A 15646-nucleotide genomic window follows, 5' to 3' on the forward strand; every position below is an offset into this window, starting at 1 on the left:
AAAGGGTATATTTAGATCAGATATATCTAGTTAGATTCAGTAGAGGGCATATTTAGATCGGGACATATCTAGTTAGATTCCGTATAGGGCATATTTAGATCAGAAAATATCTAGTTAGATTCAGTACAGGGGCATATTTAGATCGGGACATATCTAGTTAGATTCCGTATAGGGCATATTTAGATCAGGACATATCTAGATAGATTCAGTATACAGCATATTTAGATCGGGACATATTTAGATCAGACATTTCTAGTTAGATTCAGTAGAGGGCATATTTAGATCGGGACATATCTAGTTAAATTTCGTATAGGGCATATTTAGATCAGAAAATATCTAGTTAGATTCAGTATAGGGCATATTTAGATCGGGACATAGCTAGTTAGATTCCGTATTGGGCATATTTAGATAAAGGCACATCTAGTTAGATTCAGTATAGGGCATATTAGATCAAGACATATCTACTTAGATTCAGTATAGGGCATACTTAGACCGGAACATATCTAGTTAGATTCAGTATTGGGCAAATGGTAGTTTTCCACTATCAAAAACAGGAGCAGACGATTTAGTATTTTTCTTCAGTTACAAAAGTTACTTACTTTACACCATTACCACCATTGAAAAGTTTGAGCTTCTCATTTTACTTTTACTAAAAAATTCCGTTGTACTATATCCTATATGGAATGATGTACTGATTGCGCATGCTCCAAAGGCAAAATTAATTATTTTGAATTATATTTTGTGTTATCTAGACATAAATATACACGATTAAACACCAATTATTGTTAAAATTATGAATATCATTTATGCTCTGTCAGCGGTGGATCATCTTGAAATGAAGACATATCTGGTTAGATTCAGTATAGGGCATATTTAGATCAGGACATATCTAGTTAGATTCAGTATAGGGCATATTTAGATCGGGACATATCTAGTTAGATTCAGTATAGGGCATATTTAGATCGGGACATATCTAGATATCAGGGCTAGTTAAGGTTAATTTAAAAATACGTTCGAGGAAAATGAACAGCAATATAAGTCATGTAGACGAAATTGGCTGTGAATGGGGATGGAATGGTAATACATATCAAGTAAATCATCATTGACACTGGTATAGACAGTTTTTAATCTAACGATATGGTCTTCTGTGTGTTCAATATCCGGACCACAGGCGTACGTGTTTTGTTTTAATTACTGTATAATAGACATGTACTAAAGCTTTTCGTATGCTCGGTTTTATAAAACGTTCATGTAAAAGTTTAACGTAGGTGTCAGTTATAAGATCTCTGTATAGGACTGTTGTAAGGAGTCAGAATACTGCTGTCATATCTGGGCCCGCCACCATAAACCTATTCTCAGACAGATATTTTGCTCAAGTATATGATTTTACATCGACTTGAATAAAATAATCTGTCTGAGAAAGTTTTATCGTGCCTGGCTCCGGGTCTCCTTACGAAACATATCTAATTCATCGTGTAGAAGTTGTACAACCAAGTTTTTTTATGTTTTAAGGCCCCCATTGCTTACAACTCTGTCCTACGCTGACATCTGTAAACCTTTTAATCTTCCAAGCTTGGAAAATAGGCGAACATTTTTAGACATGGTCTTTCTTTTTAATTGTGTCAACAACACTTATAATTGTTCTCAGCCAGTCAACCAATTGTGGTTTTTAGTCCCTAGTCGTAATTTACGTTCAAGTCGTTCCAATCAGTTTTTTTGCCAGTGTACTAGAGTTAATGTGAAAACGTACTGTATCTTAAACCGAATACAATCTAGATTTAATGGTATTAACTCTGCGTCTGACTGTGATATAATTCGTTTATTGCACCATTTAAAACCCATTTAAAGACAATCTTACATTAGTTTGTAACTAGATGTTTGTTTCTCGAATACCTAGTACTTAATTATGATATTTTATATTTATGCTGAATGTGTTCGGTGTTCGTTTGTTATCCATTCTGTAAATTGAACTTCTGGTATGTTGAATAGGAAAATAGTAAATGTCTTGGCAATATTCTCTGATCTATATATATGTTACCAAGACATGCTTCAGATTATGTTTTTGTCTGCAGACGTGATCCTGACGTATTAGTGGTTACACGGCATTGAATTCTTAGTAAAGAGTTGTATTTATCACAATATATTGATATTATTCAAACACATCATCGATTGTCTTTTTATTATCGCTAAGCATTATTGCAATCAGCTTATTTTTTAATCTAAATCATTTTTGCGTTATAATTTGTACACGAGTCTTATGCATAGGAAAAATGTAAGTCAGAGTGATACCCCTTGCCTAATTCTAAAGTATAAATCAAATGCGTAGTTTGTAATTTACGTTGTCAGCCTTAAGAACATAATTTCTTACCGTGTTCTTAATGCAAACATGCCAAGGAAATAAAGTGTCAGTTGTCGACTTTCAATGACACAATAGTGAGTCCATGAATTTACAAACCATATTAACGATTAGTACGAAAGAGAAGTTTTATTCCATATAAAAGGTGTTGTTTTTATAATAAACATCAAGTCAAAAATGTTCAAAAATTCAAAGATACAAAAACGCTAAATTTAGAAGCAGCGGGATAGTAAGTAGGGAATATTGTTTGAGATGAAGCGACGACGAACTCCCTCGATATCGTACAGGTCCAAACAAACACTTCCGGTATACGAAACCTTTCACACTTATGCATTTTTGTTTTGGGTCACAGCAATCACTACTTAATGCGCATGTCTCCCAGTAATCTGCACAGCACTTCCGCTTCGGACCACATATCAGTCTACTTTCACAGTGGTAACTATACAGACAATCCTCGTGCATGGAACACTTTGTACATCGTGGATTAGTGCCCGGATGTGATTGTACACAGCTCTTACTGCAACATTCCTCACCAGACTGGCATCCTTCATTAGACCATTTACATCTGAAACCTACAACCATTAACATCGTCATCACATATTTTATTTCAGTTGATCAAATTTAGTGAATCTACATTGCAAAGATAAACAACAACAGATCGGCCACCTAATGAAACCTTTTGATATCGTTCTTTTAAAGGTAAAAATTTCAGTCAGGCTAATACTGTTACGTAACAGTGAAGCAAACTTTGTCAAAATGTATTGTTCTATATTCCTTAAGAAACATAAAACATGAAATATTTATAAATTACATGTCAATGATATCGTTGAAATTCCAAATGGTATAGCAGTACGATTAGAAAGGTATATACATGTACGCTACTATACCAATACACAGCGCTAATGGCACGTACGTTAAACAAATTAAATAAATAATGTGACGGTTTGACTGTTTAATAGTGGGCTATACATTTTTTGGTATAAATACGTAATCGAGCGCGCCCTAGAACTTTTCAGTTGATGACGTTATCGAGCGTATCCCAACTATTGATACAGTTGAACCGCCATTGGTGATGCGTCTGTTTTCCTTCTCCAGGTATGTTTTAATGATTTCTGTGAATTTATTCATTGATCAGCTTGTCCAAGTATTATACACATGTTCATAAGGTGTTTATACATTAAGTTGAATGTATGATTAAGCCTGGTACACCCTGTAAATATTGTTATGAATGATTTGAAGCGTGCTAGTTTTGCACAGCGTTCATCCATGTGATGCCGTGGATAACCATATTGTCTAAAGAAGGTTTTCGGCACTATCGCATTAATCTTTTTTGATATTAAGTGTTTCTGAAGTATTTCTCAATTGTTTATAACTTCAATAGAATAATAATGTCGGAAATTATGTCAAATTAGGAAATTTTCTCATTCGTTTTATTCTAAGATTACCCATAATGCTTTTCGAAATACGCGTCAGATTGAGAGTACATGATTTTTCCCATGATGCATCGGAAACATGAATGCGCCCATGAAAGCAAGTTCACGTTCTGTCTTCATTTATAATTATTAATAAGTAATTAGTTGTGTATTATTTTAATACTAGTCATAAGTAAACAGGTCTAGTCCAGTTATCAACCAATTATTGTACTATTTTGTAGAAAATATGAATTATTTCAGGAGTTATATGAACAAACTACTGATATAAACCAAATTGTAGAATATTTTTATTTTTGTTGTCATTATTTCATTAACTACATGTATATAATATGGTTCTACTTACACAAATCCAACAACAAGTATTCAAGGGTGAGCTCTGATATATAGTTAGTTTATTGTGGTAATGACCCAAGGCAGGATTGCTTCCTGAGAACTCAGGCTTTGTGTCTGTAATATTGATACTCTGGTTTGTGAATAAAGGATTGATACATTTGAATCGCCATTGATGATGTGTTTGTTTTCCTTCTCCAGGTATGTCCTGTCAGATCATCAACCCACCCAGTTAATGAGAGAGTGACAATAACCACAGAGGAGTTAAAGAAATGATTTTTTTAGGCAAGGCGATTCACTTAATAAGGCAAACACACTCTACTGTATGAGCGATATATGAGTAGTTCTAGACAAAAAATGCAGTACTCCACGAGAAAGAGCCAGGATTCAGCATACAAGACGCGTACGTCCGACCACAATTTGTAACGGCGTACAGCGAGCGAGTTTGAAAACTTACACACATTTCACTGCCATGGCCTTTTCTGGCATATCAGAGTAAAACCAACTCATGTAACTACCATTAGAACTGGTTTACTTCCGATATATGTGCATTTTTAAAGGAACAATACAGTCTAAGAGTACAGTGAAATGTATGTGAAATGTTCAAACTCGCTTACTGTTCGCCATTGCACATAATGGTCTTATGTCTTGTATGTCGAACCCTGGCCCTCTCTAGTGTAGTAAAGAAATGTTTGTCTAGAACTACTCAAATCGCTCTAACAGTCGTGTGTTTACCTTATTAGGTGCATATTCTTGTCTAAAATAACTTCATCAACTCCTTCGTGGTTTCGTATTGCATTTATTTAACATTATTTTCGCTCAGGTATGGGAACAGCGTACATATTGTACCTGCTTATTCGTATTGATCAACGATTTGGAATATCAACGATATCAATCAAAATACTTAAACATGTCGTGAAATATGAAAATATTGCTTGTTATATGTTTCACAAGGAATGTAGAAGAATACATTTATGTCATATTTTGAAGAATAAGCCTCACTGAATTGTCCCTTTAATGTTCTGTTAGACTGAATTGTGCCTGAATGTGTTAAAAACTTTCTTATCAGTCTGGCATACACAATGACATGTGTTTGTTAGGCAAAAATAGGAAATTAGTAGATTCACATGAAAGATGTAGCCATATAAAAGCCTACTACAACCCTTATACAAAATGACATGTGTTGGTTAACCCTTATACAAAATGACATGTGTTGGTTAGGCAAAAGAGGGTATTAGTAGATTCACATTAAAGATGTAGCCATATAAAAGTCTAACACAAGCTCTCCTGCATGTATTGAGTAGGTCTGTGTATCAATTCGAATGATTTGCAGTTTAAAAAGCTTTAACCCAAACCACTTTATAAAATTTATATTTTTTGTCGCAGGTGCATCGCTCTCTCTGCATTCCACCACAGAAATAAATTCTGATCAATACAGAACTTTCATTGTTACGTGACAGGGCGTCCAGGCACTCTGCACTTATTCTAGAAACATCCGGCTTAGGAAATCCGGAAATCAATTCCTCGATTCGTTTTCAGTATTAGTTTCTAGGAACCATCAAAAGCCTTCCTTCAATAAAACACAACAAAAACATCCGTATCGCATTCATCACCTGACCCAGATCTCTGTTGACTCCGGATCACCGGAACGCTTGTATGGGTTGGGTTTTATAGCCTTTTTAATACAACTTCAATCAATGTTATATACGATGAGCTTGAGTAATTTAAAATTTCAAACAAACTGTAGTTTGGTATTCTGTTAAACGGTATGCTGTACTTAAAGTTATATGTGCCGTATTTTTCATATTCGCGAATCCCGATGAGCTTTTGATATGTTATTCATCACCAAAAATTACCAATTTTTAGAAAAATTACAGTACTTTCAATGCATAGGTTTTAATTTTAAATGTATACATAAGAGCTGATTTTGGTAGTACTGCCAAAAATCATTAAATTTGCATCAATACTGAAGTGAAATGAGTACATACTGTCCAACCATGAAGCCAAATTGTAGTCTACAATTTCATTAGACATATGTAATTATAAAGTGATTTCTGAAGATATGTTTTCATCTAAACATACGTACTTAAGGCATAAAAACAATAATTTTACAGTACATAATGTCTGTGTTGTTACTAACTTTTATAAGGCATCTAAAGCCATTTGAATGATTTTCATGGCTTAATTCATAAAACCTTATGGTTTTCAATAAATTCACGATGAAAATATTGCATGTCAAAATTTTCGCCCAGTTACGGCACAAATAACTTTAAGTTGTATACAGTGGCATGCTACATATAATGTAACTTGGTCGTTCCTATGTAATTCCGTTTCCTGCAATATCTTGTTACAATGTAAATAACATACCGTTTTAGTGTAGTGCTGTACTATTACATAAAACAAAACGCATTCCTATTAAAGGCCCACTACCTTTCCGAAACGGCTTTTATTTTTTTTAAATGGGAACGTAAAACGAGATCGATTATTTTGCATATGTTTGGTGTTGTTACCTCATCATAAGCCATCGATATGGATTTTCTTGTGTTATTAATGTATTTTCAGAAACATTTAAATTTTGCTCCGGAAAGGAAGTGGGCCTTCAGCGATATTTGCTAGCAATCACAATAATTTTGTTTACACCTCTATAAAGCTTCTATGCTACTATCATGTCGATAAACGATAATTAGAAGTTCTCTTTGTATGACCAGTACCTTAAGCATCCGTTGAACTGTTTCGTGTTATGGCCATATATTACACGTAAGAAGTTTCGGGTAAATTAAAAAAACAGGTTTTTTACCAAATCAAATAACAAATGTTTAAAATTCAAAGATGTTACAATCGTGCTTACCAGCTATTTTGATAGCTTTACTCTTAATTGCCAAGGGTCACCTATCCGATCAAGTGGGCTTTACCCGGGCACTATGATTTCCTCCCACACTACGACCTCTATGACGCTTACTTCGGGGCCATCGAAAGTGATTTATGTAACTTACTTGTATATAATCTGTTTTGAAATCGATGTAAAATAAAGTAATAACGTTTATAAGTATCATTGAGATGTGTGTACACTTACACGTAGTGATGACCCATGGCATTCTAGTGTACCAATATCTATGAAGTCTGGCACGGGGTTTAATTCAATCAATTTATCATTCTAGGAGTCGGTTTATATTGAATTTCTAGAAAACGTAGCATTTTTGTCCTTGACATGACAGACAAATTCTTATAATTTCTGAAACCGAGGCTCCGATGTCTGTCATGTGGTGGTTCTTCTCTCTAAGTAGCAGTTAGACACCAATTAACATTCAAATTAGAACCTTTTCGCTGTTTGAAATGGGATACCATAGAAAAATCGAAATATCTGTACGTACCGAATGTCGTTGCCATGAATGGTAACAAGGCAATGAACGCCCACAGCCGAGGATTTCCGATCATAATATTGCATAGTTCAAGACAGGTCTCTGAAATCAACACAGACATTCATGAGATTAAAAATTTTCTTCACATACGTTATTTTCTTTAAAAAATGAAACATTTCAATGAAAGGATTGCGACATGTTTAAGGAAGTTGATTGCACCAGGAATATTTCCTTTAAACGCTATATATACAGCTGAACATAGTTTCTGTTTTAGGTTAATGTTAAGATAACATATTTGTAGTTCCAGTGTTAATATGAATATAGCCCCAATGGGAAAAATACAGTTTTCTATCGCATTAGAGCGCACCACATGTCAAATGTACCCACGGTGTGAATTAGTTAAATTGTTTGTAAAGACAAATCATCAACAGACAGGAAACTCTTGCTCTAGTCTAGTGACAAATATATAAGCCAAAATTCCTTGTCAATTTCAATTTCAATTTCAATTTTCAGTTTGTTTATTTCCGTAAGCCTTGCGGCTTATAAGACACAAAGTACAATTTTAATATATATAAAATGATTTAAACATGTGCAGGAGAGTAAATGTATACAATAAAACACAAACATTAGCACACAATTATTATACATCAGATACTACACAGTTACGGTGTACTGAGTAATTGAACAAGTTTGAACACACTTGGATGATAGTTAAAGTTTCAGATATCTAACTCGTAGCTGGGTATAAAAAGGACATTCAAGGATGAAGTGAAACTCATCTTCTATATCACTGGTATTACAAACTGTACAGATTCTTTTTGGTCGTGCTACAATTTGAAATCTACCACTCTCTTTATTTAACTTATGACTACGTAATCTTATACTTGTTTTACTGTTTTTATACTTTTGATCAACGGGTTTCTTTAGATAATATTGTAAACCAAAATTATCAACTAGATGTTGATATAAAATTCGTTTTAAGGAATTCTGTATTCTGTATAAAGTTTCTTGAGTACATACATCATAAAATTATTGTTCAATTAGTTTATATACAATAATACTCACACAAGTACTATTCCCCAAATAACCCAATCCTAGCTTATTCAATTCGGCTTGTACATCCATGATCCAATCATCATTATCTAATATTCATTGCTCATAACATGCTTTAAATATACAATAAACGGTTGCTTTAAGTTTTACCCAGTATTTCAATATTTTCATTTTTCAGATAATATGCATTGGTAATCTACCTAAGTCATAGTATACAAGATCGTTACAAGTGCTCTTACCGACGCCTAAAGTTCTTTTACAAAATCTATCATGTAATTTTTCAATCTCAAGTGCTCTTTGAAAAAACCCATACTTCACATACATAACCTAATACACTACTTACGTAAGTGTCAAACACTGAACATAATGTTTCTGTGTTAAATCTATGACTTTTTAATTTATTTGATAATGCAAAATATGCTTTTCTGCCCTTTTCAGCTACATGTTGTTGATTTTCGTTAAATTTACCATTATAGTTAAAAAAACCATACCTATATAGTTAAAATCATCTACCACTTCAACTTCTTTGTGGTCGTAAAACCAGTTTTCTTCTTGTCTTACAATACCACCATTTCTAAAAACTACAATTTCAGGTGTTTTTTTTCTACATTAAGTGTAAGCTTCCATTCAATATTATACAAAATCATTGCATCAAACATAGTTTATGAAGCATGCGGACTTTCTGCAATAAGCACTGCATCGCCCGCGTACATAAATAAAAACAGGGATATCATACCAATTTCAACCACTTGATAACTTTCTTTTATAAAATTCATTTCACAATCATTCACGAAAAGACTGTATAAAATTGGTGAGAGAACTTCGCCTTAGAAGAGACCGATTTTGTTATCAAAATATTCTGATACAATGTATATGACCATTGTATTTCACACATGATTTTACATTTTCATTTAGAGACTTAATAATTAAAAAAATATGTGAACTCCGTGTTTTACATGTATAAGTTAACACCAATTTTTTCCTCGATCAATAAGATCATATGCCTTTTCAAAATCAATGAAACAACAGTACAAACGTCTCTTTATATTAGGAGTTCTATTAATTAGTGACTGAAGGACGAATATGGCATCTACTGTTGAGTGACAAGCTTTAAAACCAAATTGAGCATCAGTTATAACAGAATTTCCCTTATCTCACTAAATCAGCCTTCTATTTAACACTGCGGTAAATAGCTTCCCCATACCACTGACTAACGTTTTACCTCTATAATTATTGACATTATTTATATCACCTTTTTATGTACTGGGACAATGGAGCCACTTGACCACACTTCTGGAAATAATCCGGATTCAGAAATTCTACTAAAGAGTTTTGATATTCAAGGTATCAAAATATCTTCACAATCTAAAAATATTTCGTTTAAAATGAGATCTTCACTGCAACTTTTATCTCGTTTCAGATTACGAATTGCATAATGTATCTCCTCTTCAGAAAATGGTTCATCTAATTCATTAAATATTGTTGAATCTATATCTTCATGCGACAATTCGTCACTAGTGTCATCTGTATCAATGTTACTACTAATATTACTAAGATAGTCTAAAAACTCATCAATACAAATATGTGGTTGGGATACATGGTTTTTACGCTTTGAAAAAAAATATAGAATTATTGAGGGTTATTCTTCCTGAGAAACTCTACCATATCACCTTCTTGTCGTTTGTATTGCCGCTTAAGTCTATATTCCAACTTTTTGTAAGTTTGTGTTTTACTTATAAGAACTGCGTGATTATCATGTGTCTTGTAAACATTAAAATTAATGCACGTTTATACTCATTATACTTATTTTTACATACGTCTGTAAACCATGGTTTGTCCTCTTTATCACCTTTTACTGTTGAGGGTATTGATTCATGTTACTTATATTGTTAACATTACAGTTTGGTAAAACATGATTTATATCACCACACAATTTTGTTACACATTCATCTTTTTTTCTTGAGAATCTAACGACATATCACATATCAACATATCAACTATTGCTTGAAGGTCATAGCATATACTAACTACATTGTCTCTGTTCCACCTCACAATTTTTGTTGTGATACCACTACATAAGACATTATAGTGGTAATCAATTACATAAGTGTTACACATATTGAAGGAAAAACACAACGGTGAGTGGTCAGACATAGTATTGAACTCGCCCGTGCCAAATTTTAAAACATTTGAAAAAACAAATCACAATAAACAATTAGGAAATCAATTAGGCTCATTCCGTTGTTGTTACAAAATGTATATGTCAATCTTTCTAGAGCATGTATCATCTCACTAGGAAATCCTGAGAAACTGCTTCTTAAAAACCTAACTACGTCCAGCACCTTGTTTAGCTTGGAAAACGTCCTTTAAATGTACCTGTATCGGCGACGTACGGCGCCATTACTGGTCACCATAGTAACGAGATTAGAAGCCTAGCACACCACGATAAAATACGGTATTTGGTAAAAGTGCCAATCAGAATAGCGGGTTTGTCTGATGTAATCTAGAAAATGAGCCTCCAACCATTATAACCTGGCTCTGATTTAGCTTGGATACCGTAATTAGACCAATTATCTCCAGGAAATATAATGACATTCATTGATTTATAGAAGTGTTATGTGGGTCCCTTTTTTGATCAATGAATGGCGTCCTGAGCATCTGCCTCGATTTCCCAGCTGTTAATTACAGTGTGTAGAAATGTCGTTTAGGCAGAAATCTTGATAAGATTATCTGTTGATTTTATAAACCAATTTAGATAGGAATGCCACTGGATCAGTTATGTTATCTTTAATCCACAAATATCAAACAAGAAAACATGCCCTAATCCTGAGGTATCGATGGACACTTCCACTGCCAGAATGATACACTGCAATAGTTCTATTAACATTATTCATAAAAGCAAACATAAACAGCTTGAAACAATAAATTACACACATATGTATTTATGACGTCAATAAAATATTTTCTATGACTAGAACTTTGACAATTCAAACATGAACAGCTTGTATTTGTGTAAATATGTATGTACAGGTTTTAGAAGTTCTGTCGTTTATAGGTCAATTGACCATCACTTCGTATCCTCTGTCAACAGTTACAAGAACAAGCATGTGAAGAAATTTCGCAATAACGTATATTAAATATGTGGGGGTCATTCGCCTCTTTAGTAACCGAACATTATGACGGTGGAGGACAGTAGTTATTCTCGGTAGTAAAACTACATGTACGTTCAAATATACCTCGCTACTATTGTACATTATTCAACCAGTATAGATAATATTGATCCCGTATCTATCCTGAGCATTTTTCATATTACCATACACTAAACACGGAAATTTACCCGAAAAAAAATTCCGAAAAAAGAAAATTTTCGCTAAGGCCCTTCTCACTACGAAAATTTTCAACGCATTTTGTGCGTGTGTACAATGTATGACCAAAAACTCAAAGTTGTACTTATTATAATAACGACGCTAAATACTTACTCTTACTTACAAATCACACAATCAATCACCCGCGAAAATATCCACGATTGTATTATATCGTAATGCAATATCGAACACAGGGTCACATTACGACGTTTAATGATTTTAGGGCCCAGTTTCATGAACATTCCCTATATCTAAGGAATCCATTAACTTAAAATTCTCCATAGGAAAACATAACAGATTTACAGGAAGGCTCCTTAACTTCAGATTTTTCCTTAACTTTTATAAATCTTTTTTTTATGTTGAGATTCAAATTCAGGAACCTTAAAGTTAAGGAACGCTCATGAAACTGGGCCTAGGTAAATACAATCTTGTGGTAAAACAATGTCTTTTCTTCCTATTTTCAGATTTCAGATCCTGTTAGATGGATGCCCTAGTCTCCCAATCTAAATCATCATGCCTGTGCAATTACTGTTTATTGATCAGATCCTCCTGGGCCTGGGGATCGCTGCTGCTTTTAATTAAAATAAATTGCTATCCCCATGAAGAAACCCGTTATCATTAGACGTCTTAGACAAGAGAGAACGCCTCCTCCTGATCAGGTGATAGGCGTTAGTGTTTTATACCAAGGAAACCTGCTGACTTCAAACAACCAATTAACATTTTCCGAAATCCATTTAGTCAGAGATAAATCATCTTCACATTGCTGTCCAAATAACAGCCTGTGTTAAAAGCAATGGTAGATAAATACCATTGCGCTAGGATATATGTCGTGGATCAAGATATTTTAATACATTAACAAAAACAAGACTATATTAGGCAAACTTTTATTTATTGGGCATGTGTGATTTAATTTATCAACAGAAATAACGTTGTTATAGAAAATTATTGGGAAAACATACATTGAAGAACCTGATCAAGATAAGTTCATTTTTCTGTAATTCTCTCAAACTCGGAAACAATACACGAGCAGCTGAGGTTTGGTATAGATCGCGGAGATTTTGGGACTTTCAATTTTTTTCAACGAACTATTTTTCATAAATGATAATGAAACCTAGTGATAGAGTTTTTAACACTATAGTTTACACAGATCCCAGCCGCCACTTTACCGAATGAGAGTGGACTCCTTTTTACTACAGTGGGGAATGTTAAAGCGCATTCTCAAACAGTTCCAAGCTTGTACTTTACACGGCAATACGAAATGTTTTATCCGTCAATGCAATCAAGCGAATTTGTTTCCACATCTGACGACTCTTTTTCTAACTTGACACAGAACTTTAACATTCCGGTGAATGGAACGTCATTAGTCCCGCTAAAAAGTAACGTCAAATTTACCGGGATTACGTCATTTGCTCGAAATGGCATCGAAATAAAGATTTGTATTGTATAATACTACCATATAATTCATTCTTTCTATATATAAAAATGCAGATAAACAGAATACCTACATCTTTAAAGATTTATTTGGTTCGAAGTTCGCATCGAAATAACTGTATGTATAACAACCATGTATTCTTCTATTACCTAATAAATAGTTACTTACGGATCAATAAGATTTGTAGGGGGCAAGGGCGAAGCCATATTTGCTTTGTCAAGAATCTGAAATCAAGCTTCAATCATACTGGCGAATGATACAAATAATCGCCGCTTTTGAAATAATTCAGAAATGTCGAAAGCCTACATATTTATTTATGTGTTTCTTTGCAAATATCCGGTATGGAACCTGCAGAATTCATACTGAATAATTCATAAATGAACATTAATTTCGACATTTCTAGGATGTGCACAATAAGTTAGGTCTACCTCAATACGACACCAGACTGATTGTATATTGAAAGCATCAGAAACAAAAGTGACACAAACACCCATAAAAAACCAATCCCTATATAATCTAGAAAATGTTTCATTTGTTACGTTTGACTTTCACCTCGTCATCAACTTTCATACTGGCATAGGGGAAGCAACTCATATTTAAAATAACCCATTTCATTTAATTTGAAGTATTAAAACGATTGAAGTTAATTTTACACAACAAATAACAAGTAAAATGGTGTTTTACGGTAATGAAATGGAATATATAGTTGAAAAGAATTTGTTTAAATTTTGAAACGAGGGCGAGAGCCGCCATATTGAAAACATAATAAAATTTACTGACCCCATGCTAAGTGATAGGGGTCACCACGTGACGGCTCTCAACCAATCATTTTTGGGACATATCTGTTCGAGGTGCGATAAAACGTCATAATGATCTTATACTACGAACCAGGACCGATATGGTCAGATTTCTCGTATATATAGTCTACCTAGTTATGCACACCGCGTACAGACTGGTGCGAAAAGGATATTGTAAGCCCATTTGGTCATTGCGTATCCGGAAATTGGCGTCTAGCTCCGTCTCCGGTTGTTAGTGGAACAGACGACTATATAATTACCACGACGTCGTCTGTGATATGCCACTATCAAGACTGACTAGCAGTCTATTTATGAGTAATAACCATGTCCATTTCAATACATGAAAAACTACAGGTTGTACAGATAATTGGACAAATAGTATTTTAATGTAATGACGAATTTAAATTCAAATTCAAATTTAAATTTTAAACAAAATTAAGTAAGAGTATATATGCCGTTTGTCTATTCAACAGTAATATAACAATAACTACTTAACAACTAAAAATGGTTTCGATATGCATCGTATGGATATCAATATTAATAATGTAATTATATTGTATAGATAAAAATGACTGAAGAATACTAGCCGCTGAATACTGATACACAATGTTTGCAGCCTTTTTATAGGTAACATAAAACCAAACCAAAAATAGATTTCTGGAAACCCCCTTTCTATAGAGAATTCAGTGCTTTAGAGAATGCTGGTTGTGTGTTTAGGTAGCATCAGTTTTGAATATATGGGCAAATTCATGTATAGTATGTGTACAATGTGTAAAGTAAATTTTAGAATTGTTTCATTTTTTCAAGTCTGTTGTTGTCGTGGTAAGATGATCAAGGGTGCGATTGGTTGAAAATGTGGAACATGACAGTTCCACTTTAAATTTATCAATATGATCAGATATTCAATTCACAAGATGACTCTCCCTTCAAAACCTAAGCTAATGTATCTGAACACAATATATATAACTAGTACAATATGATACGTCGACACACTGAATTAGATACATTTCTAATCATCTTTTTCATAAATCAATCGTGCTATCATACCAAAATAATTTTAAAACCTTCACTTAATAACAAAAATACAGAAATGAGATTGTAGACTATGTTTAAAAGGATAGCTATTCACCTTAGCATCAGACAAATTATAAGGTTTCATAACTATCGAAGCTCATCTCAGATCATTGATCTAGAGCAATCCTGTAGCTGATTAAAGCTTATCCCCTAGGACTTACTTGGATGTGATTAATTTGAGTAAAATTTGAGGCGGAGATTGGATCGGGTGCGATTCGTTTGAAGCTATTGAGAAGTTGATTGAAGTATTATATGATACGATAACGACTTGGTGAAGTTGGTTGAGGGGACATTCACCGGTTTGCTTGGTCGCGCTTAATGTTTAACAGCCAAGGTCATTTAAGGATACCCCTTCCCAGGTATAGAATATGTTACGTGTGTGAATGTTTACAAGGTTTGGGAGGCTGCGGTATATTTTTATTCTGTCTCTTTGTAATTGTTAAACTC

General features: G+C 33.7%; 1 long non-coding RNA gene across 1 annotated transcript in view; it reads right to left on the reverse strand.

Moving 5' to 3' along the window:
• Positions 1-2472: 2472 nt before the first annotated feature.
• Positions 2473-15646, reverse strand: part of LOC138306101 (uncharacterized) — a 40357-nt gene continuing 27183 nt past the window's right edge. The window contains exons 2-3 of the long non-coding RNA XR_011205779.1: positions 7491-7580; positions 2473-2928 (exon numbers count right to left, since the gene is read on the reverse strand). This is a non-coding gene — a long non-coding RNA (uncharacterized lncRNA). The remainder of the gene's footprint in view (positions 2929-7490; positions 7581-15646) is intronic.

Source organism: Argopecten irradians, chromosome 13, assembly GCF_041381155.1.
Source record: "Argopecten irradians isolate NY chromosome 13, Ai_NY, whole genome shotgun sequence".
Classification (NCBI taxonomy): Eukaryota; Metazoa; Mollusca; class Bivalvia; order Pectinida; family Pectinidae; genus Argopecten; species Argopecten irradians.